Source organism: Macrobrachium nipponense, chromosome 16, assembly GCF_015104395.2.
Source record: "Macrobrachium nipponense isolate FS-2020 chromosome 16, ASM1510439v2, whole genome shotgun sequence".
NCBI lineage: Eukaryota > Metazoa > Arthropoda > Malacostraca > Decapoda > Palaemonidae > Macrobrachium > Macrobrachium nipponense.
Genome location: NC_087209.1, coordinates 69,686,825 through 69,713,309, shown reverse-complemented (window position 1 = coordinate 69,713,309; position 26,485 = coordinate 69,686,825). Strand labels below are relative to the sequence as shown.

At 45.3% G+C, this 26,485-nt stretch overlaps 1 protein-coding gene across 5 annotated transcripts in view; it reads right to left on the bottom strand.

Annotated features, from left to right (window-relative positions):
• Positions 1-26,485, bottom strand: part of LOC135195800 (uncharacterized) — a 49,702-nt gene that overhangs the window by 17,864 nt on the left and 5,353 nt on the right. Inside the window, exon 2 of one of the 5 annotated variants that reach the window (XR_010310247.1) lies at positions 10,426-10,488. The exons of the other annotated variants lie outside the window; for them this stretch is intronic. The gene's annotated coding sequence lies outside the window, so the exon portion shown is untranslated. The remainder of the gene's footprint in view (positions 1-10,425; positions 10,489-26,485) is intronic. 5 annotated transcript variants of the gene reach the window in all.

The window sequence follows — 26,485 nt, the reverse complement described above, 5'->3', positions numbered from 1 at the left end:
TGATATTAAGAAAAAATCTCAAATCTTTATGCAAACATAATGAATGAGACCTCTTAAACGAACTCCTTGGCTATCATGCCAGGGTGTTCTTGGACATGAACTAGTCTGGTCTTTTTACGGAACACCGCAGATTGTCTGTTGACCTTGACTTTCTATAGTTTTATCAAGATAAAACTTGAGAGACCCTACAGGGCACAGGACTCTCTAATGCCCTTGCCAATAATTTGTGCCATACCCTTGGTCTCCAAGCCTTCGGGTCAATGGTCAGACAGGTTTTCGTTCTTATCAAGAACGGAAGGCTTAGCGGACAGACCGCATTATGTCCTTTAAAGCCAAAACCTCTGATGATGGGCTAAAACCTCACTACCCTCCTTGCCGTGGCTAGAGCGGTTAGAATATTAGCCTTTCTGGTCACGTGTATTAAGTTCGCAGAAAGGATAGGTTCGAAATGCTTTTGGCATCAGAAACTCAGACTACGTCTAAGTTCCATGCCGGAACCTTTGATCCAGAGAATACAAGATCTCCACAGACCTCAAAGATCGTGAAGCTTTGTTGTTTGACAGAACCGAATCTCTGAGCCGTAGAGGCCGTCAACAACATATTTGCATATCTACACAGTTAGGACTTCTATCTTATCTCATACTTCATACGGAAAGATAGAACATAAACAAATTCATTCAGAGGTCGAGGTGGAGGAACAGTCATTTCCCTTCACTATCTCCAGAAACGGCCCCCTCCGATTGAAAACTGAAAATAGGCAGCACTGCTTTGGCCTTGGCCAAGAGACTGCCATTAATCTTGAAGATCTTATCGCTTCTCGATAGTCTGAACGCTTTCAGACTCAGAGAGGAGAGTATTAGATACTTCACTAAGTGACGATGTTTGATTACAACCGATTCTCTCTGGAAGGGTCTTTTGGACAATTCTCCTGAATTACCTGACCTCTGTGAATCCAACCTCTTAGAGGCCAACATGTGGCGACTAAAGCTAATCCTCTAGGATCATGAATAAGGGAACAACTTAAGAGGAAGCTCCTTCGTCTTCAATATTACGAAAAACTTAACGAAAGGACTCCCTCAGTCTCTCCTCACTTTCGACATACTTTTAAGTGAGGATTACTCAGACGTCAGTAGTTGTTGCCTTCGATCGAGAAGACCCCCACGGACGTGCACTAGATTAACGAACCTATTGAGGATCGTTACGTTTCCGTGCCAAGCCCATAACCAATTCTCTCTTCTCGAGCTATGAGAGAGCTGAGAAATTATCCGAGATGATTTGGGCCACTCGATCCAACTCACCCTTCGAGGAACTGGAAAGCCGACTAATTTGGCTTCCAATTCTTTCAGACAATGTGCCAGAACATCTGTTTCTCTGTTCGGATGTCTGGCACCCTCTCGCTATCACCTGAGGTGATCCTCAAGCCGTTGAGAGAAAATTAGAATTACAAGATCTTTGATGTTATTCCAATTTCTTCGTGAGGAAAATTTGTAGAGGTCTGAATTGCTGTTTATTCAGGGAAAACAAGCTTTTCCAGCGAGGAAATGGTCCCCAGCAAACTCATCCATTCCCTCACTCAGCCTGCTTCCTTCCTAAATAAGGCTGCTCTTTGCATAAGCAGGAGAGCATTATTATAGTGCTATGCCGCGTAGATTCGTACAGAATGTTACCGTGGCGGTAAACCCGCACCTAACAAGTATAAGAGATATCTTGTTGAAATTTTCTAAGTAAAACGGCAGGTATGATCATTCAAGATTACTAGAAAATTTCCTCAACCCGAGGCTAAAATCCATGATTGTAGGAAAGAGACGGTTTATTAAGCCATTCCCGCAAGGGAGAGAGACGTAACCACCGCGCATGACACCGAGCTAGCCGGTACTGCGTAGATCACAGTAACAGCAGCCTTGATCATCGTCTCGCACTATATGCTGAGTTGCCAGCTACTCCTTTTACGAAGGGATAGGTATGAAATTATCGAGCCAAGGAAACTCTCAAGCAGGCATATTTAAACGAAACAAAATTCGCTAAATACAGAAGCTGAGTTGATGTTGCAGTTCAATTAGAATACTTCTCGTCTAAGTCGCAATCCGTAGAATAACTAGGATATGCGCCTACCCCTCGGACAATTCAACTGCTTAGTAGAATCATGTCGCGAGGTTAATATACGTAGTATATTTATGTATTCTGAACAACGATCTCCATCCTAAATTCTTTCCTTAAAGAAAACAAAATAAGGATTGGAGATCGACCACCTTCGATCTCTATCAAAAAGAGTGAAGGAGAAGTCTTCCTCGAAGGAAAGCTTCAATGGAGAACAGAATACTATCTGCCTGAGTTGCCAGCTACTCCCTTTACGAAGGAATAGGTATGATATTATCGAGCAAAAAGGAAACTCTCAAGCAGGCCTATTTAAACGAAACAGAATTCGCTAAATACAGAAGCTGAGTTGGTGTTGCGTACAATAACAATACCTGAAGAGTTGTTCTTACTCCGAAAACTCTTGGAAGGTTGAAGGGAGTGTCAAATAAATACATTAGAACAACAGTTCTTTCGGCTTCTATCCGCAGAGGTAAATACATATGCGTATATGACTCGACCCATGCGTTAGCAAAATGACGCAAAGATAAACTACGTAAGTATTGTAGTAATTTGAACATCGAATTCTCTACTACATCTTTCCTGGACGAGGAAGAGAGAAAGAAAGGAAAACGACTGTCCACGTTCGGTTCTGAAAATGAATGAGAGCTCTTCCGAAATTTGTTACTTATCCGCTTAAGCGATAAAATGTTATGAAGATCTTTGTCAATGAGAACTAACCCATTTACATGACAGAAAGTAATCCAGGAATTCGAGCATATAGTTTTCCCGATTCCCGCAGAAATCGAGGAAGGGGCAGGATTCCTGATTAGAGACTGGGCTTACGGACAGGAAGGACCTTAATGTTCCCCTTCGGCAGCGCAATCCCGAAAGCAGACGAGGCGTTTTATGACACCGAAATCTGCTTACAGTTTTCCTGGAATTCATCAAGTGATGGATTCTATTGAACGCTCCCTTCGTAGAAAGCGAAGTAGACATCTTGACGAGACCAAACTCCTTCCTCTACTTCGACGACGCCCTCTTGAAGAGCGTTCTTGCAGGAATCCTGCCGAACGTCTTGATGCGTAGGACGCCTATCGTTCTGAAGAACGTCCTGGCAAGTGCTCTACCGAGCGTCATGACGTGTAGATGCCGAGCGTCTTCAAAAGCGTCCTCGCTAGCGTCCTGGCGAGCGTCCTCGCGAGCGTCCTGGCGAGCGTCCTCGCGAGCGTCCTGGCGAGCGTCCTCGCTAGCGTCCTGCCGAGCTTCCACCGAAGCGTCCTGGCGAATGTCCACAAAAGCGTCCTGCTGAGCGTCCTCAAAAGCGTCCTGCTGAGCGTCCTCAAAAGCTTCCTGCCGAGCGTCCTCAAAAGCGTCCTGGAAAGCGTCCAGCTACGAGAGTGTCTGAGCAGAGAAACACCAAGGTCTTCTGAACGACGTTTCGAGAGGAACTCGTTGAGCGCCTTGATGCATGCAAGGCCCGCCAAGAGGCGTCCTGGCGAGCGACCTTGCCAACATCTCAATGTTATGACGAACCGCGTTTTGCGTATGACATTGAATATTTTTAAGGGACGTCCTCATGCGAGTCTCCATGGAGAGCCGCACGCTGCTCCTGAAGAGTGTGAACACTAAATGAAGACGTATGGCTTTCGTCTTCCGCAAGGTGCTTGCCGAGCGTCCTGGAGAATGTCTCTACTTATAGGACGTCGAGCACCTCCAAAAGCTTCCTCACGTCTAAATTGCCCTTCTTATGCCGACCAGAGACATAAGTTGTTTGACTGTGCAAAGCAGCTTGCCGGCCGTCAAACTTATCAGCTTGCTTTATCGAAGTAAAGCGACGTTACATAACGTATACGGAGCGCAATGAGGAGAGGAGACGAATACTGAGTTGCTCCTCCAAAAGGTGGAATCAAGAATGTCCTTGATTACCAATTAAATTCTTTTGGAATGCTAGCGAGGTTGTTTGAAACAGCTCTATTTCCATGAGCGTTCACTCGCAGGAGGCTCAAATCACTCTTCTGGCAAGATGAATGAACCTCCTTAATAATGTATAAGTGATATACATGACGTTTCACTCGCAGGAGGCTCAAATCCTCTTCTGGCAAGATGAATGAGCCTCCTTAATAATGTATACATGATGTATACATGAGCGGTCACTCGCAGGGAGGCTCAAATCACTCTTCTGGCAAGATGAATGAGCCTCCTTAATAATGTATAAATGATATATACATGAGCGTTTCTCGCAGGAGGCTCAAATCACTCTTCTGGCAAGATGAATGAGCCTCCTTAAATGTCCCTTAGGAAAAGAGCCAGTGCATTCTTCTAAAAGGGAAAATGTGGTCTCTTTACTCTCTCATCCTCTCGTGACGAGAGAGAGGACGTGAAGCGTCCTCTTCTCTAAAGCTTCTTTAGGGGGCGCGAGTCCTTCCGAGAACTCCAACCCCTGTGTGGGGAGGACGCCTCGGAGGACGAGAAGCAATCTTTCAAGATTCGCGCACGTGCACGATCTTTAGCAGCCTGGGAAGAGTCAACAGGTTCTGCCGAAGGGACGCCAGATCGGTGGGGAGCCCCCGTAACCCTCTTGCGGCTTTCGACATGCCCTCTCCCTGAGTCCTGGGAGTCCGACAGAGGTCCAGGCCTAGAGGCATTATGGGGCCGATCTGACGCCCCCTCCACAACACAGGGGCACTACACTTCACAACACTGGTTGGAGAGCGAGCACTTTAGTCTAAGATTACTTGATGTAATCCTTTAGCAGACACTTATTCTAGGTCTCGTAAGCCATACCACAGGGTTAGGTCAAAATAAAATCTACAGGAGGTTAGAAGGTTCATTATTTCTAACTTCTGTTTACTGTGGAGGAAAACTCCTGATTCTAACACGCTCTAAAATGCGTAATTGAATCCTCCTTCTTCCGTAATCAGTCACACATTACACTAATTACCTTATGCAAAGAAACATGTAAACGTCATATATACTAAGCGAGTGTCTACCGAAAGTTACGGTAGCCTCACCTTACCATGCAGACAACAAAGTCTGAAACTAGGCTAACTAGCTTCAGACATCAAATGCAATGAAAAAATTTACGATAGCGTATGCCTAGCCACAAATCCAAGTTAATAATCGAAAGAATAATTAGGATACTTAAGTGGCTAATGAAGTTTCAAAAATCCTAGGCGGGGAGGTCTGTAAACAGTTTGTTTACCGACCGGGCGACAGAAAAAAATATGAATAGAAAATGGGAATAGTTCCTGATATCCGCCTCCCAGCGGCGGAATGGGTACTACCACCTGGCCGCCCACTGCGTGTGCCGCGAATTTTTAAATTCTGTCGGACTTCAGAAATACAGCTATATATATAATCTGTCAGGTAAGTTTCATGAACAAATCCTCATTTAAATTACCAACAAAGTCGACCAGCGACTTCAGTACGAAAGACCTGGGAATGGGATATCAGACGATTCAGTCTTTGCGACAAATTCAGGAAGGTATGACAAAATCATGTCTTGTCCAGATCTGGCAACCAGAAAAGAGAGTGCTTGCAGTTCACCCACCCTCTTGGCTGTAGCCAGTGAGACAAGGAAGAGTGTCTTAGAATAGAGGTCCCTAAATTTGGCAGAATTCAGAGGCTCAAACGAGGGAACCTTAAGGCTTGAAGGACTTTGTTAACATCCCATGTCGGAGGCGAACACTGCGGCCTGGGTCGAGATAGGGAAAAAGAGTCGAAGTAAATCTCTAATGACATAAGATGAAGAGATCTCAGGAAGCCTTGCCTTAAAAACATAGGAAAGCATAGACCTATAACCTTAATGCACGAAGGTGACAGGGCCCTGTCATGATGTAAATGAACTAAAAACTCCGCTTATCTTTCGGTTAAAGGAATGTGGCTACGAAATTTGAATGTCCTTGAGACTTACACCAACGTCTGTAAACCGACCATTTAGCCTGATAATTTACTCTGGTTGATTGTCGCCTGGCAAGAGCCAACTGTCGCGCCACTCTGGAGGAGAACCCTTCGTGCTTGGAGAACCTCCTGACAGTCTCCAGGCATGAAGATGAAAGCATGTGGAGCCTCTGATGGAACGATGAAAATGGGGTTGTTTGAGAAGATCTGGTCTCTCTGGCAGGCGAATGGGGGGTTCCACCAGTGCTTCCAGAAGGTCGGGAAACCACTCCTTCTGTGGCCAGAAGGGGGCGATCAAGGTGAGATCCAGACGCTTGGTTGCCTCACTTTGTTGAGGACTGACCTCACCAGAGAGAATGGAGGAAAAGCATAGGCTTGAAGTCCCTCCCAGTCCTGCAAAAGAGAGTCTGTCCCAGCACTCTGAGGAGCCTGGTAAGGGGCAAAGAATATCTGGCACCGAAAATTCAGTGGGGTGGCAAACAGATCGAACTGTGACAGGCCATTTCTTCCTGAGGCTGTCGAAGACTTCCTGGCAAAGTGTCCACTCCGACCCTTGAACTTCGTTCGGTCTCGACAAGGCGTCTGCTAAGAGTTGTGATGGCCCAGGATAAACTGAGGGACCAACGTATCTCCCCTGTCTTCTGCCCAACACAGGATTGATTGGGCTTCTTGAGTGAGAAGATCCGACTGTGTGCCGCCTTGGTTTCTCAAGTACGAGACTGCTGTGGTGTTGTCGACAAAGATCGCGACAACCGACTCCAACAGTTGTTCCTGAAATGAAAGAAGGCCTAGGTACACTGCCCTCAGTTCCCTCCAATTTATTGACATGCTCCTCTCCTCCTCTAACCAAAGGCCCGAAGCGGCTTCGGAGCCCAGGTGTGCGCCCCAACCTTGATCCGAGGCGTCTGACCAAAACATTAGGTCCGGAGGAACCGAAAGAAGAGATGTCCCTGACTTGAGGCGGTGTGAACTTGCATCCACAACGGAGATCCTTCCGACATTGTGGAGAAGAGGCGACTATCGTGTCCTCGGACACGAAATCCCATGACTGGCGAAGTGTCGACTGAAGGGACCTCATTCTGAGACGACCTCCGGGAACCAGTTGGATGAGGGATGACAAATGGCCCAGGAGAGACCTCCAAAGAGAAACTGGCTGCATTACGGAGGACAAAAATTCTTCGATCACAGACCTCAGAAGCTTGTCTATCCGTTTTCTGAGCGGGAGAAGCCCCTCAAAATCTGGGAATTCAAAACAATCCCCAGATAAGTCATGATCTGGCAAGGGATTAGATTGGACTTGTCGAAGTTGACACGAATGACCGAAACTCGACACAAAGAGACAGAACTATCTCCCTCGACCGGAGACATTTCTCTAGAGATTCGGCCTGGACTAGCCAATCGTCCAGATACCGAAGCATCCTTACATTTAACTGATGCAGAATAGACCTGTGGAGCAGTGGTGAGGCCGAAACAAAGGGTCTTGAACTGGAAAACTCCCGAGTCCGTGAAAAACCGAAGGTAAGGTCTGCTTCTTGGATGGATGGGGATTTGCAGATAAGCATCCTGCAGATCGATGGAAAATCATCCAGTCCCCCCTCCTGACGGATGAAAGAACAGTCTGGACCTCTCCATCCTGAACTTGGACTTTAGAATGAACTTGTTCAAAACCGAAAGATCTATGATGGAGCGCCAGGCACCCGAGGCCTTTAGAACTACAAAACATCCGAGAGTAAAACCCGGGAGAAGGAGGAGCTCGTTCTATGGCATCCTTCTCCAAGAGGGCCGAAAGCTCCTTCTCCAAGGCTTGACCCCTGATTGAGTGAGGGGAATAACTGCTGAACTCGAGAGGACGATTGGAAAGTGGAGGTCTGGAAACAAAAGGGATCTCGTAACCTTCCTTCAGGACCTCCACCACCCAAGCATCCACCGCTCTCCCCTGCCAAGCTGACCAATGGCGGGAGAGACAAGCTACCTACGCGGTCTCCAGGCGAGGTGGATGACTCCTACTTCCGAAAAATTCTTACGCAGAGACAAGGAAGAGAAAAGAAGAAGAAGGTCCTCCTGGAGGTTGAGCTCTTTCTCTGCCCTTGGAGCCACGCCAAGAACCTCTCCCACGTTTCAAAGGGTGAGCACCAGAGGATGAAGAAGAAGCACCAGCAACCTGAGATGTACTCTGGAAAAAAGAGCCAGAAGGAGGTTGTTGGGCTGGAGCAGAAGGTACAGATCTGGTCCTAAACTTACGCTTACTCCTTGAAGGAATGGGAGGAAGACCAGAGGAAAAAGCTCTTGATAAGGCCCAGTGAGCTTGGGAAGAGGCATCACCTTGATGTTCCTTCAAACCTCAGAAAGCACAGAAATATCGAAAAGGAAATCGCCAAAAGGAGAAGAGGACCAGACGGGTTCTCTGAATCTCCGATACAGAGGAGGGTAACTGCGACAAATACAGGTTACGCCTTAGAGAAACAAGAAAGGCCTGCATTGAAGCAGCAAGCTCGTTCTGATGTACAGAAGCGATTGAAATGGATGAGCAGAATTTCTCAAAAAGAGGAGCATCAGGAGGGAACAAACCCGGAGTCCTTGATATACATTAAAAGCCCTCCGAGGACCCACATATTGAAGGATTGAGCTTCTTGTAAGGAGCTCATAACAGCCTCCATAGCAATAAAATCTTCAATTGAGACAGAGACCGAAGCCTTAGAAGGCAAGGGTTGACTTGAAAGTCGGACAAAATCAGGATTTGGCTTGGGGGGTCGAGAGAATGAAGAATCATCCGCCACCTGGTAAACTCCTCTCCGGTGTCGTAGAAGAGAAGAGAGCTTCCTCTTCCCTTCCCACGATCACCTTCGAAAGTTTAGCGGCAACGTCCGTCCTCACTCTCGCGAACCTCTGGGCAAAGGAAAACGTAAAAATTCCCATGACCGGGAAGGACCGTCAAGAAAAATCCCTTCTGTAATACAACGAGGCGGAGGCTGCTTCTGCTCTTTAGGCCTCGCCTGAGGAAGAAAACTCAAAATTAAATAAAAAAGTTTCTTGAATTCTACATCATGACATCCATTCGAGGAAAACATCAATATCACACGAATCCGCGTCATCATCATCATCATCGTCAGATCCTAACTTAGAAACTTCCTCTGAAGTAAAATCCTGACGACTAGCTATCTTAGGTCTGACACTAATATCCCTCCCCCCTTCTCCTAAATAAGCGCCCTTTGGCACTGTTACGGGACTAAACAGGGGACACGTTGGGTAAAGATTCGTTAGGCACCTGCCCGGACCGGATCCCCCCTAGGCCTTCGCCACGACGGGGTTCACAAGCCGGGGTATCTGTCGCACCGTTACCCATGGTGCTGTCGACAGGTACCTGACGAGGAGCTGAAATTGAATCTAAAAGTGTGTTAGACATTTTAGTAAAGGCTTCTTGAAAATTCTCTGACAGATTGTTAAACTTAGCAGAAATATCTCTATCTAGACTAAGCTGTAATTTCTTAAAATTCTGTTTCCAGGTAGTTTCCATTGCCAAAATCTTCGAATCTACATCAGAACTAACTTCACTAATTACCGGTTGTACAGGGGGCAAACGCATCAATTAATTCGGAATCGGAGTCGTACGATACCGAAACCGAAGAGCCAGAATCATGAGCGCCCAAGTCAAAGAATTCGTTAGATACAGTTTTAGCAATCGATTCTTTTTCTCCTTAACCGATCTTTTACGCTGCAAGATTGTTTGGCGTTTCATATAAGCAGTCATATCCTCGTCAGACCAGGGCTTACATACGTCACAACGAGAAGTCAAGTCACAAACCTGTCCACGACAAGAACTACAAATGTCATGGGGTTCATACTCCCTGCTACTCATCCTTGTCCCACAAACCGGGCAGTTCCTGATGTTGCTGGCAGAAGGAAGCATCGTAATTTCTTGGTAATCCATTGTAGAATTGGACAGGTCAGTAGTTCCGGGTCGCGCAAAAGTTCGTAATTTAAGATAAGAACCACAACAGAAATCAAAGTTAATTCACTATTTCGTGATGTAATGCGTGAGTGGTAATTCATATAAAGTTTCATTTAACAAATAATGAAAGCTTTAAAGGCACAAAAATGTTTAAGGAAATTTATAAAGAGCGGCCGTGATGTAAACAACACGGGCGCTCGTTAACAACTGATTTGAGGGAAGTTTTCGTATCTGTCAACGACAGTTGTTGCCAACTGGCGGACAGAATAGGAGGTAACAGGGTGGCCAATGTGGTAAATTTTGGTGCGGTTTTTTGGGGATTTAGGGCTAGATGAATTATATTAAGGTAATGTTTATTAATATCAGAAATTATGGTCTTAAATTGTGACTTGGGAGGAAAAAGTTACTTCAAGAAGAAAGTAGGGGTCTCGAGGCTTTCCTTCAATGAACGCCAGCTCTTGACTAATGTCTACCCTGGGTTACATGACGTGTTACAATACCTTTTCGGGAAGGTGGCTGCGTTACGGTAGAGGCTGGCCATTCAGTATTTTACCCTAGGCTGCCTATAAGGGAAAGCAAAAATGAGAGGAATAAGCCCACAATTATGGTAGAAAATATGTAAAACACAAAATAACTATTTGAATAAATAGGGGGAACAACCGACTGGAATAGAGGATCCAGTTTCTACCACGTGTGGATCCACCCTCAGAAAAAGTACTTTAACACCAGTCATGAGATGTTGGTGGCGAGAGCAAGAGCTCGAGACCTCTACTCTCCTTTTGATGTAATTTTCTTCAAAGTTAGAAATTAAGGTCATATTTTAAGATTAAACAGAGGTTAATGAAAGTCTGGCTCTACGCAGTGCACACATAACTCCATAACATTTTCGAAATATTTACTTACAACTCCAAATATTTAGAAGATTGATGCCATCTTGATGTTTGCGTAGTTGCTTGTGTCAATAAACATCCCATTCCATGTGCTAAATCCGCACACCACTTGTATCCATAGACGCTGGGGCACTTTCTTCACAGAAATTGTAAACAATGACACCAACCACGGCTTATCCAGGAAACTTCAATTTTTTGTTAGAAGAAGAAGTGTGGACTAGATAATTATTCAAATAAATAGTTAAATGGCAGTATAAGGTCATGAATTGCATAAATTTTTTGTACATATTCATGATCATTAATTTGAAAATATTCATTGTTGGAAAGATAAATAGATTCCTGACTCTTCTATTGTTTATCAGTGTTACCAATTGGTATGTGTTTACCCTCCAAACTGGGTAGAAGACTTACACAAAACTGAGGAAATAAGAGAAATTAATGTATTTATTTGTATTATATAAGGGATTTTGACGTAGGAAAAATCTATTTCTGGGCAGGAAGCCGTGTCCGCCCAGTGAAATATGTCTGCTTTTAGCACTATTTCTAGTAAAATATTGCTATAATACCAGAGAACTGCTAAATTGGACATGTCAGAAGCCTCTGACTCGCTCACCTATATAAAAGGTGTCGGTATAAAACTGGGGCGAGTGTTAAACACTACCACAGCAACCCCTCCAATTAGCCTTTTCCTCATCAAAGACCCTAAATACGGGGAGCCGACCCATAGGTCACACCTAGCTACCCCGTTGAAGGCGGCTGTGGACGTCATACTTATCGATAGCAATGAAGCTTGGTGCACTGCAAGGGAGGGGAAAAAACCAGGGGGGGAGGGGGGTTTCACTGGGCGACACGGCTTCCTCGCCCAGAATAGATCTTTCCTACGTCAAAATCCCTTTTCTGGGCTCAGCCGTGTCGCTCCCACCGGTGAAATTTGTACCAGAGAAACACCAAGGCTACATCACTCTGAAATGAAACAGAATATTAAATTGTATAAACTAACACCATAGACCAAGTGAAATAGCAAAGAGATTTGCTGCGATAGGTAGGATTGTTAATAAAACTGGCATAATGGAAAATATTCATATGACACAAGGACAGTACTATATTGATGTTGCAAGGAGACACTGACCTCCCTACAGCTATTGCCTGATATTTAAGATCCTCCAAGGACTTAAGGTAAAGCTTTGGAAAACCAGTGCGACTGCCGACCAGTATATTTCTTCAGATCATCAAAGTTCATATATTTGAAGAAATTTACAGTTGTTATAGCCCGAATAGCACGCGCTTTGGGAAAGGGACCCTGGGCTGACTTCCTTGGTAAAATACAAAAACTGCTGCGTAATGCCCTTTAGGGATATGGTACCACCGCCGCCCCACATGAAAAGGAGGGGGGGGGGGGGCCTTCGGAAAAGGTAGATGTGCTAGATAAATAGTCCTTAGGGGTTTTAACAGTACAATAAACATTAAAGATGGATGTTGCGGAAGCGGAACAACCTTCCAGGGGGATCGCCTTACCAAAGGGTTCTCATTCTTAGCCATAAAATAATTATTTGGTGAAAGCAACACGTAACCCGATGGGAAGGAATTCTTATATGCCCTTGGCCACTAGATAAAGATGACATCTCCGATGTTCTGGCACCTGAAGCCAGACTTAATAAAAACAGTGCCTTACGCAAAAGGGTTTGGCAATCACATTTGAAGTTGTCCTGTTTTAGAGTCTAACCTGAGACCATCGTTAAGAAACCATGACACTGACGACGGCCTTTGAATGGGCCCGCAGGCGTGCACAAGCCCTTGGATTGAGGTGAAATAAGACTCAGTTAGATTTATACCAAACCCGAGAAGAAAATCTTTTTCGGAGCTGACTTAGTGGTTGTTATTGTGGCAACTGCCAAGCCTTGTTCGAATAAACGGCCTGAAGAATGTTATAGTCACGTTCATTGTCATTACTTTGACATTGATTCCTGAGAAATGTAGGCAATTGTTTAACTGCTGAATCATACTGGCGAAGGTAGATTCTCTTTTGTCTGACTCCAAGAACAGAATGTTCTGTGGATCAATGTCCCCTACCCTCCTACCTGCAAACTTCATGAATCCATAAAGATAGGGTTTTGTGAAGACCTGAGGAATCGAACACAGTCACCGTTTGAACTTGTTGCGTCAGCCTCAAGCCCGGGAGAGGGTGAGGATGAAGACCTAGTTCTAGGAGAAGGAGAAACCAATTGTTCTTGGGCCAGTAAGGAGCTATGAGAGCCACCTGACCTTTGAAGGATTTCAACTTGTGCAACACCTTCAGGAGAGGGTTCACTGGAGGGAATAAATAAACCTCCCTCCACTGGTTCCAATCTATACTCAGGGCGTCCGTAGCGTATGCTAGAGGGTCCATACTTTGGGCTATGTAACAAGGCAGCTTGTGGTTTGCCCCTGTAGTGAACATATCTACTTTCAGACCCGGTACTCTCCTACAAACCCTCTCGAAAGGATTCCTGGTCCAGTGACCATTCTGGCTCCAGGGGGACTGACCGGGACAATGCGTCTGCTACTACATTGTGGACTCCTGCCAGATGGGTAAGCCGATAGATGCCAGGTGGTTCCTTGTCAGTTAGAGAAAAAATTCTGCTATCACCCTGTGGTTCACATGACTTGACTTGGACCACCTCTGTTATACCATGTATCACTACTGCACTGTCGAGAGCCAATCTGATATGAGTCTCCTCCGGAGGACGGAGCTTCTTTAAGGTCAGAAACACTGCCATAGCTTCCAGGATGTTGATGTGAAAGCTTTTGGAACTGAGGTGACAAGTTCCCTGAATCTTGTCGTGCTGTGAATAACCTCCCAAACCTGATAGTGATGCGACTGTATGCATCAGTAGGGACGGGGGAGGGAACTGCAACTGTAACTCTTTGGCTAGGTTTTCGGCTATTGCCCATGGACGTAGACGTTTCCTTGGGAATCAGAGGTACCCGGCCGAACTTGTCGCGACACTTGGCATTGGCCTTGAACGTCAAACTCGGTTGATGTCCTTGAGCTTGGCTTTCAACAGAACGTCTGTGACTGACGCAAATTGGAGCGAGCCTAGGATCGTCTCCTGATTCCTTCTCGAAGCCTTTTTGCATTTTAAGAATTGGCTTGTTACCTTGGCATCCCCTTCCCTGATGGAATGAAAGGTTGTGTGTGAATCCAAGCCCCAATGGAAACCTAGCCACTGGAACTTGGATTCTGGGGCCAATCGGGACTTGGTCCTGTTGATCTTGAACCCTATATATTCCAGGAAAGATATGACCCCGTCCATGGCTTTCCTAAACTTGTCTTTGACCATCTCCCAGATTTAGCCATCGTTTAGGTACGCCACTACCAATAAAACCTGAGACCTTAGCTCCTGCACCACTACCTCCGCCAGTTCCGTGAAAACCCTTGGGGCTATATTCAGCCCAAAGGGCATCACATCACCTTGAAGGAATAAGCTTCTTTTACTAGTTTGAAGCCCAGGAATGGATGGGAGTGCTGAGCCGTCGGGACATGATAATAGGCGTCTGTAAGACCTATACGAGGTGGGTGACGCCCCCACGGGGAAGTAAGGCCCGTACCTGAGAGATGGTCAGCCTTTAGAACTTGTCGCAAGAAATGTAACAAGTTTAAAAACGGGACAAGTCTAAGATCACCTCCTTTGGTCGGTCCCTTTCTTGGGACACTGAATAGACGACTTTGAAATTTTAAGTTCTTTGTCCTGGAGACTGCTCCCTTCTGGAGAAGGTTCCCTGGGGTAAATCCACAACCCTTGGGTTGGAGGTGCTGATAGATAGATACTATGTTTTCCGCCCAGCTGCTGAACTCCCAACGATGTTAAAAGAGATACAGCCTGCCTCCTATTTGAGGAACTTCATTGAGATGATGAGGGTCGGGTTCCTTTCCTGACCATACACCTCTAGCTCGCCCTTGGGCTCCGGTTCCTCCACTCTGACGAAAGGGGGAACCTGTTGGCTAGCCGACGGCGAAAGGGAGACAAATTGAGGCTGTTGCCGAGGCTGAGTCTTAGAAGATGAAGGTTGGGGAACTTGCTGAATTAGTACAGCTTATAGCACAGGGTGCTGTTGCGGAACTTGGAAAGGTTGGTACCTCTTTGACTTTTCCTAGTCCTAAAACTGGAGGAAGAAGACACTTAATATCCTTTTGAAAGGAATGCCCCACTGAATCTGATGCTTGATTAAAATGTGATGCCTCATTCTGAACCTCGTTTTACTGCCGAAGCTGGAAGAGATCTGCACCCCAGATGAGGAAGCCAGAAGCTGTTGGGTTTCGTGCCTGATCGTAGCCTCGGATAGAACATGCTTCTTGCCATTTTCTCTTAGTACCGCAAAGCCGTACGGCAGGCACTTGCATGCTTAAGAAAGTTAAACTACCCTCCGCAATGACCTTATACAGCGGTTCATGAGCATACTCCAGAACCGCCGTCTCCGTCATCACTAGAGAGTTAAGAGACCTTGCAAGACGTGTCCTAGCATCAAATCCGGCTTGGATCAGTGCGTCTGACAGAGGCGCTCACTAAACAAGTTGATTGCACAGTTTGGCTTAAGCTTGCCTGCCAAGAATGTAGCCAGCAAACTTCCCACAAACTCTCTCTACCTTGGGGGTAGCAATGATGTGGAATCTGTCTCGCTAAGCTGGGCTCTTCCCGAGTCACTGCCTGAAGGGTAAATCCTGCTACCTTTGATGTAAAAGGTAAGGAGTTCCCGTCATGTTGTTACCTTAGTATTTGAGCAGATCCACTTCTAGGCTCCATATCTATACTTGATGAGCCTGATTGCTAGAGAGGATAACAGTCCCCTTGGAGACCTTGTCCTTTCTAATCGAAGCTGCCTCCATAAGCCTAACATAAGCTATAAATGGTGGCCATAACCTTTCGGGAAATAACTCGAAATCCACGAGTCTATGTGTACCACAACCTTCTACAGTCAACATCCCGCTGACAAACGGAGCGAAGTTCACTACCCTCCAAAAATCACCAGGGTGGAACGGAGGGAACGTGGACCCGTCAGGCATGCTCTGACCTTGCCCACCAAATTACTAGGAGGTGCCGGAACTGCAGACTCCTGTCTGAGACCTGCAATCAGGGAGTCCTGTGCACGTAAACGTTTAAAAAAACACCCTTTCAAACCTTGCCGCGACTGAACTGACTAAGCTAGCAAGACTACTGGCCTGATTAAAATATTCGGTTGAACAGGTCTTTGCCGACTAAATGGGGAACCTTCCATCCCTCCCTACGGTACCTTATGAGGTATCCGACCTCTAGACGTTTGCAGGGATGGGACTTGAGGGGCAATGGGAAGAGTTCTTTCCTTGAGGCCTTGGATCTCATCCTAGGTTTAATATGTGTATGAACCTCTGGCACCTGCCCAGGCCTTGCTTTGTGTCTGATTGCTTTTAAGCAAGGTTTTACCCGAAGGTTTTCTCTTTAATCTAGGAATCACAGAGAAGGAATGCGACCTGGAGGGGGCAAACCTCCTGTGAAACCCATGAAGGAATTTGGAGTAAAGGGAGAGGAAGAACATCAGGAGTCACTCGAGGAAAGGACCCCGGTGACTAACTAGGCTAGCCTCATTAACACTGTTACCTGTAACCATATCTAGTGTAATGGGCAAATCCTCACTAGTTCAAGTGAGACTTCTTCCAAACCAAGGTCTGGCAATTCTGCCTCTTGCTGTTCCATAACTGAATCTTGAATTTATTTGATAATTGGTGCTGCGACTTTTGGGTCAACGTATCCGGCAGCTTTCCCGGCTGGGGAGGCTGCCATATCTTGAGGTAGCATAAAAAGGCTTAGCTACCCCTACGTTCTGTCCAAAACCTCCAACCAGACCTTGAGGGTGGAGAGTGCAGCATGCTTAACAGACTGCTCTGTCTGTAATGCAAGGAATGTGTCAATTTCGAGTAAAATCTTTGAACATTATGCTTACATATGTTGATTAATTAATGTAATTTAATTTACAGAAATTTTAATTATTTTATTTATTTTATATAGTAATTTATTTGATTATTATTTAGTTATTTATTTATTTTATATAGTAATTTATTTGATTATTATTTAGTTATTTATTTTATTTTAATTGTTTATTTAGTTATTTATTTATTTATTTATTATTATTATTATTATTATTGTTTTAATTTTTTTTTTTTTTTTAACACTAACCCAAGTAGTGTAATATAATTCCATCACAATATGTATAGAACAAGCAGTGCGGTAACTTATCGAACAGGTAACCTGTTGTACAAGTCGTAGCAGGCAAAGCCGTTTACGTGATGCCAGACTACGGAACCGTAAGCAATACTGCGCACGGGGCATGGTTCCGGCAAACATCATGGTTGCACAGATCCTGTAATCTCCCGGCAACCAGACACTGAGGGGTGCCGTAAGTGCAATAATATATGAGAAACAATTGCACAAACTTATAGGATTATTATGATAATAATTGTCATATGCCGGGAGCATGCCGAACTGAAATAAATATATATATAAAAAAAATATATGTTAATATATATATTCATATTTTACGTCCCGGGGACTATAATAAAATTAAAACCACCCGGAGCTGTATGACCCGGAGTGGGGGGGACACGAAGAAACCCGGGACGGCCACATGAACTCGCAAGTTTTCCGTGGCAAAAAAAAAAGAAAGGAAAATAATATATAAAAACTATATATATATGTATATATATATTCATATATTTACGTCCCGGGGACTATTAATAATTAAAACCACCCGGAGCTGTCTGACCCGGAGTGGGGGGTACACGAAGTAACCCGGGACGGCCACATGAACTCGCAAGTTCCGTGGCAAAAAAGAAAAGAAAATAAAAATAAAAGGGAGAAATAAAATAACAAATATAATATCTCCGCCTACGGAAGAGAAACTTCCGTAAACATAGCCCTCAACGACTACCGGAGAGGCCTGATCTAAATCCGCCTTATGCGGAGAGGGAATGTTTTTTAGGCGGATGGATGTAAGCTCCGGAAGCTGAAAGAAGCAGAGCGCAACAAATCCGAGGCTGAATACGCAAAGCAATCAACAACTCCGGAGGCGGTCGGCTGAGAAGCGACACCCACCAACCTAAGGTCCTGGAGGACCCTCTACACCCCCCCCCTCTGCTGATGGGAACGGCTGTCAGCGACAACCGAGGCAAGAGGAGCACCCAACTACTGGGGGCCCCACTGAGAGGGAGGAAAAGGAGGGCTGATGGGGTGACGATCACGTGATCAGCGTATCCTCGCAAATAAAAGATTACGAGGAAAACGCAGGCATAGCCTATGTAGGCTAACCGACCTAACATCCAAAATATACATAGACAAAATAAAATCAATTACTTAAAGCTAAAAGAAAATCATGCTTTAACACGGGGGAAATGAAAATAAACTGTCGTAAAATGATATTGTTATGTTACAATAAAGTTTCATACATACTTACCTGGCAGATATATACATAGCTAAGGGACTCCGTCGTCCCCCGACAGAAATTCAAATTTCGCGCCACTCGCTACAGGTAGGTCAGGTGATCTACCGGCCTGCCCTGGGCGGCAGGACTAGGAACCATCCCCGTTTTTCTATCATATTTTCTCTCTTCCACCTGTCTCCTGCGGGGAGGCTGGGTGGGCCTTTAATTGTATATATCTGCCAGGTAAGTATGTATGAAACTTTATTGTAACATAACAATATCATTTTCATACAATCAACTTACCTGTCAGATATATACATAGCTGATTGGCACCCTTCGGTGGAGGGTAAGAGACAGTTACTATATGGAATAGACAGGTAAACAACATATGTTGTAGGTATAAATAAAACCTTGTTCCTACCTGATAGGTGGTAGACTTCGTGGGTGTTTGCCCAGTAGTCTGCATCACCTCAAGAAACTTTAGCGAGATATATGATCTATGGCCAAGAGTTCTTGTGGGTCTGCCGATGGGGTCTTATCCGCTTACTCGGCAGAGCCTAAAAGGACTTTGTCAATGGGTGCTGATCCACTTATATGACAATACACCTTATGAAGGAGCACACAACCAATCCCGACCACCTGATCCTAACCATATGTTAGAACTAAGGATTGTTACGAGTTATCCCCGAACTCGTCACAACAACCGTAACTCAAAACCACTACGCACACATACATAATTTTCCAAAAAAAAAAAAAATTATACTCAACTAATTGGATAGACAAGAATTTCTCTTACTGAACAACATAGACGGCCGCCCGTGCGAGCCAAATCCTCCATTGTTCGAAGAGACTCTCGACCATATCCAAAAAAGAAGAACAGTATATACATTTAAGGATTGGTGTCGGCTCCCGTACCCAGAATCGTATCTGCCGATACGATAGGACCTAGAGAAAAACACTTCTCATACGTCACACGTACGTCTTTCAAGTAATGAGATGCAAATACTGAGTTGCATCTCCAGTATGTCGTATCAATGATGTTTTTAAGCGACATATTCTTATAAAACGAGAGAGACGTCGCAACCGCTCTTACTTCATGAGCTTTTACTCTCAGTAGTTGTAACTGTTCGTCAGGACAGACCTTATGAGCGTCCGTAATGACGTTTCGTACAAAGAACGCCAGAGCATTCTTGGACATCAGTCTTGTGGGGTCTTTTACCGCGCACCAAAGACCTTGTCTAGAGCCTCCCAACTGACGCTTTCTCTGAAGGTAGAACTTCAGAGCTCTAACAGGGCATAGAGACCTCTCTGCTTCTCTGCCTACGAGACTCGACATTCCTTTGACTTCGAATGACTTAGGCCAGGGATTCGTGGGATTCTCGTTTTTCGCTAAAAACAGGGTCTTAAACGAGCAAATAGCCGAGTCTCCCTTGAATCCTACTTTATCCTGCAGAGCTTGTAATTCACTAATTCTTTTTGCCGTAGCTAAAGATAAAAGGAATAGGCATTTTCTAGTTATGTCCTAAACGATGCCAGATGAGGAGGTTCGAATCTATCCGAAGACAGATATTTGAGGACTACGTCCAGGTTCCAGTTCGGAGGTACTGGTTCCTTAGACTTTGAAGTCTCAAAAGATCTTATGAGATCGTGGAGATCTTTGTGTTATTTGCCAGATCTAATCCTCTGTTCCTGAAGACAGCCGAGAGCATACTTCTGTATCCCTTTATTGTGGATACGGCTAGATGAGATTTTACTCTCAGGAATAGCAAGAAATCAGCAATTTCCGCTATAGAGGTAGAGGAGGAGGACAACTTCTTGGCTCTACACCACCTTCTAAATACCTCCCACTTCGACTGATATACTTTCGTAGTGGAGGTTCTGCGTGCTCTCGCGATCGCGCTTGCCACTTCGCGAGAAAAGCCTCTCGCTCTGACAAGTCTTTCGATAGTCGAAAGCAGTCAGAGCGAGAGCGGGTGGAGGTTTGATGGTACCTCTTGAAGTGTGGTTGTCTGAGAAGATCCGTCCTCTTGGTAGGGATCTTGGAAAGTCTACGATCCACTCTACCACCTCCGTGAACCATTCCTGGGCGCCGGCCAAAAGGGGGCTATTAACGTCATCCTCGTCTCTTTTGACGCCACAAACTTTTTCATTACTAACCCCAGGATTTTGAATGGGGGAAAAGCATAAACGTCTACTCGAGACCAGTTTAGCAGGAAGGCGTCTACCATAATTGCTCTTGGATCTTCCACGACCGAGCAAAACACTGGGAGCCTTTTTGAAATGAATGTTGCGAAGAGATCCACATGAGGAGTTCCCCACAGAGACCAGAGATCGAGACACACTTCCTCGTGTAGAGTCCATTCGGTATGAAGGACCTGGTTCCTCCTGCTGAGCCTGTCCGCCCTCACATTCCTTACTCCCTGTACGAACCTTGTCAGCAGGGAGATGTTCCTGTGAGACGTCCAAAGTAATAGGTCTCTCGTGAGCTCGTAAAGGAACGAGGAGTGCGTCCCTCCCTGTTTCCGAATGTAGGCAAGTGCGGTGGTGTTGTCCACGTTTACTTGCACTACCTTGTTTGACACCAGAGGTTCTAGGCTCTTTAAGGCCAGATGTACGGCAAAGAGCTCTTTGCAGTTTATGTGCCAGGACACCTGTGGCTGGTTCCCAGGTGCCTGCACTTCCTTTGAGCCTAATGTCGCACCCCAACCTGCTCCGACGCGTCGGAGAACAACACTAGGTCTGGGTTCTGTGTTCTTAGAGAGATCCCTTTGTTCTCTTCCAGAGGTAGCAACCACCACTGTAGGTGTGCCTTTATCTCCACTGGAATGGGAAAAACGTCCGACAGTTGTCCGGTTTTCCAGCTCCAAGACCTCTTGAGGAAGAATTGAAGTGGACGTATATGAAGTCTTCCTAGAGGGAAGAATTGTTCCAGCGAGGAAAGCGTCCCCAGAAGGCTCAACCATTCCTTCGCCGACGTTTGTTGCTTCTCTAAGAGAGAGAGATTATCCGCAACCTTTTTGCGGTTTCTCTCTCTGCGAAGGAAAAACTCAAAAAACCCCGAGAATCCTCCGATCCCCAGATAGACTAGGTCTTGTCTGGGGGGTCGCTGAGACTCTCGAGGTTCACAAGCAATCCCAACGCCTTGGTCAAATCCAGAGTTAACTTTAGGTCCTCCAAGCACTGTCTCTCCGATCTGGCCCTGATGAGCCAGTCGTCGAGATACATAAGAGACATTCACTCCTTTGAGGTGAAGAAATCTCGCCACATTCTTCATCAGGCTTGTGAAATAACCTGAGGAGCTGTGGACAGGCCGAAACACAAGGCTCTGAACTGAAAGATCCTTCCCCCAGTCATGAAACGGAGGTACTTCTTCGATGAAGGGTGGATCGGGACGTGAAAGTAGGCGTCCTGGAGATCTAGAGACACCATCCAATCTCCTTGTCGTAATGACGCTAGGACTGAAGCAGAAGTCTCCATGGAGAACTTCTCCTTCTGAACAAATTTGTTCAGAGAGCTGACGTCCAGTACTGGTCTCCAGCCTCCCGAGGCTTTCGCCACTAGAAAAAGGCGATTGTAAAACCCCGGGAGTTTTTGATCCAGTACTAGTTCTATCGCTCTCTTGTCCCACATTTGTTCCACCATCGATCGAAGAGTATCCCTCAGCACAGGGTCCTTGTACTTGGCTGATAGTTCCCTTGGTATTGACGTTAGGGGCGGAGTGTTCATGGAAAGGGATACGATATCCCTTCCTTATGATAGTCAATGAAGACGCGTCTGCGTCTATCAGTGTCCAGGCCTCCACGAATCCCAGGAGCCTGGCACCTACTGGTGCTTGGAGGAGAGATGTTTCATTTTCCCTTTTAAAGGGACGAAAGGCAGACCTACCTCTCTTCTCCGGAGCCTTCCTTCTTGCGGGAGGTCTGGAGGTCGGACCACCTCGAAAGGGCTGCATTGATGTACTAGGTCCTTTCTTGTCAGATACCGAAACAGGTTTCTTCTTCCTAGCTGACTGCGTCAGAAGATCCTGAGTCGCCTTCTCAGTTTAAACAAGAGTGAGCAACGTCCTTCACTAAATACTGAGAAGGGAAACAAAAAGTCAGAAAGAGGCGCCATACAGTAGAGCTGCCCTATGAGCATGCGAGACTGCCTTTGTTAAGAAGGCGCCATACACCGTCCTTTTCTTTAAAAGAAAAACCTGCTCCAAATAATGAAGAGACTTCAAAAGATCCATCCTGTACCGCTTTGTCAATGCAAGACAAAATGCATAACAGGGCTTCAGGTTCGATTCCTTCTGAATCATGGGCTTTCTTGGACATCACCCCAAGGACCAATCTAAGAAGTTGAAGACTTCCAATACATGAAAGAGTCCCTTGAGGAGATGATCCAGTTCTGAAATACTCCCCCCACTGTAATTCGTGCAGAAAGTTGAGACTTGGACGCCTTGAAGCGTCAACCAAAGTCGAAAAATCTGCCTCTGTTGTAGAAGGGAGAGCGATACCCATATTCTCTCCCGTCTTATACCATATGCCTCTTTTCCCAGCTAATCTTGCTGGAGGCATGCAAAAGACTGTCCTGACTAAGTCTTTCTTAGACTTCATCCATGAGTCTAAGGCGTGTAATGCCCGCTTCATCGAGATGGTGGGTTTCATTTTTAGAAAAGACGAGGGCTTCTTCGTCCTTAGCACTGGAAAAGAGCGAGCGCGGAGGAAAGGAGGAGCAGCAGGAAGTTAACTACTCTTCTCCCGTACTACCTCAAGAGAGAAGCAGGGTAGTCAAAACCTTATAGTTGACAAACCCTCCCTCTCTTCCATGATCTTCATCGTCCGAGTTTTCCTCCAACTCGGGATTTATCTGAGTCTCCGTTCTCCTTTCTGAACTTTCCTCTTCTGGAGGAGACAAACTCCTAATAGGAGAGGGGCTAAGGGAATGATACTCTTTCCTCTTTCCCGCTTTAAAAGACTTGGAAGGCGTCACAAGCTCCGGCTTCTCTTGAACTTTAAAGAACGCCTTGTATGACGCTTTCCCCGTTCTCCGAGCGTCATGGCTGACGTCTCTTGCTGACGTCTTGATGACGCTTCGCGCCTGGAAAGCGCTCCGCTCTCTAAAGGCGTCCTACTCGGCGTCACAATATTGGACGGAGCGTCACGTCTAAGATCCGCTTTGAATGACGCTTCACTTCTAAAAGACGTCTTACGTTTCTCGTAAGCCCCCGTTCTAGCTCTCGAACTCGAAGCTTCTGCAAGACGTTTAGCAGTTTCACGTCTGTCTGACGCTTCTCTTCGAGCAGGTGAGAGAGGACGAGACTTCTTAATTGGAAGCGTCACGTCCTTCCGACGGGCGCTAAAACTCCCACAAGAGATGACAGTTGTTTCCTGAACCGCCATAATTATATTTTCTTGACGCTTCTCCCCACGTCTAGTGCATGACGCCCTTTCGTCCATCACTCGGGGAAGAAGAATGAAGGGGTACTTCCGCACAAGCGTCAGGTGACCTGACGCCACCTTCGCTTTCCTTAATAGCAGACGGAGCGTCATCTGAGAAGCGCTCTGGTGGCTCGGAATATATCTATGTCGGGCGTCATATGACGCTTCAGCGGTCTCGAAAGTTCGACTCCTTCCACCCTCGTTAGGTGAGGGAGAGGGAGAGGACGAGAAACACTCGCGAAGGACGCATTTTTCTATAGCGCCCTTGAGCCGCTTGCCATGAAGCAGAGCTAGCTGAAGGACGTCTGACCGTTGGGGATTCCCCACGACCTCCTTAAGGCTTTCGACTTTCCTTCTCCTCTGGGCATGGGGAGCTTGGAAGAGGTCTAGGCCTGGGAGCGTCGCAGGGACGATCAAACGCCCCCTCCACAACACTGAGAGAACTCACTTCACTGAAATGTTCACTATCACTAGCCTTACCTTTGGAGTCAGCCATCTTGGACTTCATGTCTCTAATAGTAGCTTTCAGATTGGCGATTTCCGATGCCGAATCCGAAAAAACACTCTGAGAATGAGATATATAGGGAGAATCTACATCAGTAGGATTAGAATTATCCGTGAAAGGCTCAATAGGCCTTGAACTCACACCTTTCAGCCGTCTAACTCTATCCCTCTCTAACTTCTTCAAATAAGAAGTCAAAGTCTTCCACTCTTCTGCATTCAATCCCTCGCATTCCTTACAAGTATTATAGCAGAACACTGAACCCCCCTACATTTACGGCATACAGTGTGAGGATCAACTGAAGCTTTCGGTATCCTCACCCTGCAGCCTACCTTCACACACATTTCTCACACTCACATTAGAATCAGACATACTGAGAAAAAATCCAAAAGAGTTATTCCAAAAAACAGTCCACAGTAGCGAATGCCAAAACACGATCCAAATACGTCACCAAAAAGCCGAAAAACGTTGATCAAAGGTTGTAAAAATGAATCTAAGTCAGGAGTAATAACAACAATGTTGATACCCCACCGGCGACAGAGAAAATATGATAGAAAAACGGGGGCTGGTTCCTAGTCCCTGCCGCCAGGGCAGGCCGGTAGATCACCCTGACTACCTGTAGCGAGTGGCGCGAAAATTTGAATTTCTGTCGGTTTACTAACGGAGTCTTAGCTATGTATATATCTGACAGGTAAGTTGATTGTATGAAAATATAAAACCGCAATGAAGGCCACTCGATAACAGTGGGCGCAAAAGGGGAAAAACTACTTGCTTACTGACAAAACGATAAGAAACGGCAAGTTGACGAAAAGAAAAAAGGGAAAATTCTTGAATGAAATAGGACGGTGGATACTGGCGAAGCACGAAGAAACAAAGAAACGTGCTCGAAAGAAGACCCCCGTGAAAAACGTGAATAATGAAAATAACAAAACATAAATGGAAATCGGATCGACTAAAAACTACCACCCAAGAATAAATAAATAAATATATACATACATATATACATACATACACATACATACATGTACTGAAATATCACATGTTACAAGCAGAGAGGAAGACTACTCGAAGTCGGTACAATTCAAGCGTAAATCGGTACAATTCAAGGGTAAGCCGTAAAGGCCGACTTGCCGCCCGCCCCCTATTAAAGTGACGCCTAATAAAATCCTAAATAAAGGCAAAACGATAGGCAAATTCACTCCCTAAATATTGAAAAAGGGCGGAACCAGTACTTAACTTGGGTGAAGAGTAGATGACGATCCGTAACCAGATAAAAATAAAAGAACAAATAGTAATATTCGAACGTGCGAACACGGAATGGCTATCGAAAAGTATGACGTCACAGCCGCCTTCAACGGGGTAGCTAGGTGTGACCTATGGGTCGGCTCCCCGTATTTAGGGTCTTTTGATGAGGAAAAGGCTAATTGGAGGGGTTGCTGTGGTAGTGTTTAACACTCGCCCGAGTTTTATACCGACACCTTTTATATAGGTGAGGCGAGTCAGCGGCTTCTGACATGTCCAATTTAGCAGTTTCTCTGGTATTATAGCAATATTTTACTAGAAATGTGCTAAAGCAGACATATTTCACGGGAGCGACACGGCTGAGCCCAGAAATTACATATTAGAGCAATTTTATCATTATTGCATTATTGTCATAGTAATGCAATAATGATAAAATTGCTCTAATATTTATATATACTACAAACAGATACGCTAATTTCACTTATTTCCCCCAGTTTTGGTAAGCTTAACCCAGTTGGCGGGTAAACACATACCAGTTTGGCAACACTGATAAACAATAGAAAGAGTGTGAAGAATGCGTAGGTGCTGTTACAGCAAAAACTGTGATAATTTAGTCGGAATCATTTACTTTCAACAATGAATATTTTCAAATTAATAATCATGAATATGTAAAAAATTATGCAATTCATGACCTTTATACTGCTGTTCAAACTATTATTCAAATAATTATCTAGTCCACACTTCTTCTTCTACCAAAAATCGTAGTTCCTTTGGACAAGTCGTGGTTGGAAGTCATTGTTTACGATTTTTGTGAAGAAAGTGCCCCAGCATCTATGGGTACAAGTGGTGTGCGGATTTAGCACATGGAATGGAAAGTTTATTGACCCAAACGACTCCGCAAACATCGAGATGGCATCAATCTCCTACATACTCGGAGTTTTAAGTAAAAATTTTGAAAGCGTCATGGAGGTTTGTTTGCCCTGTGCATGGCTAAACTTTCATTAACCTTTGTTTAACCTGAAAATATGACCTTAATTTCTAACTTTGGAGAAAATATTTACTTCGAAAGGATAAT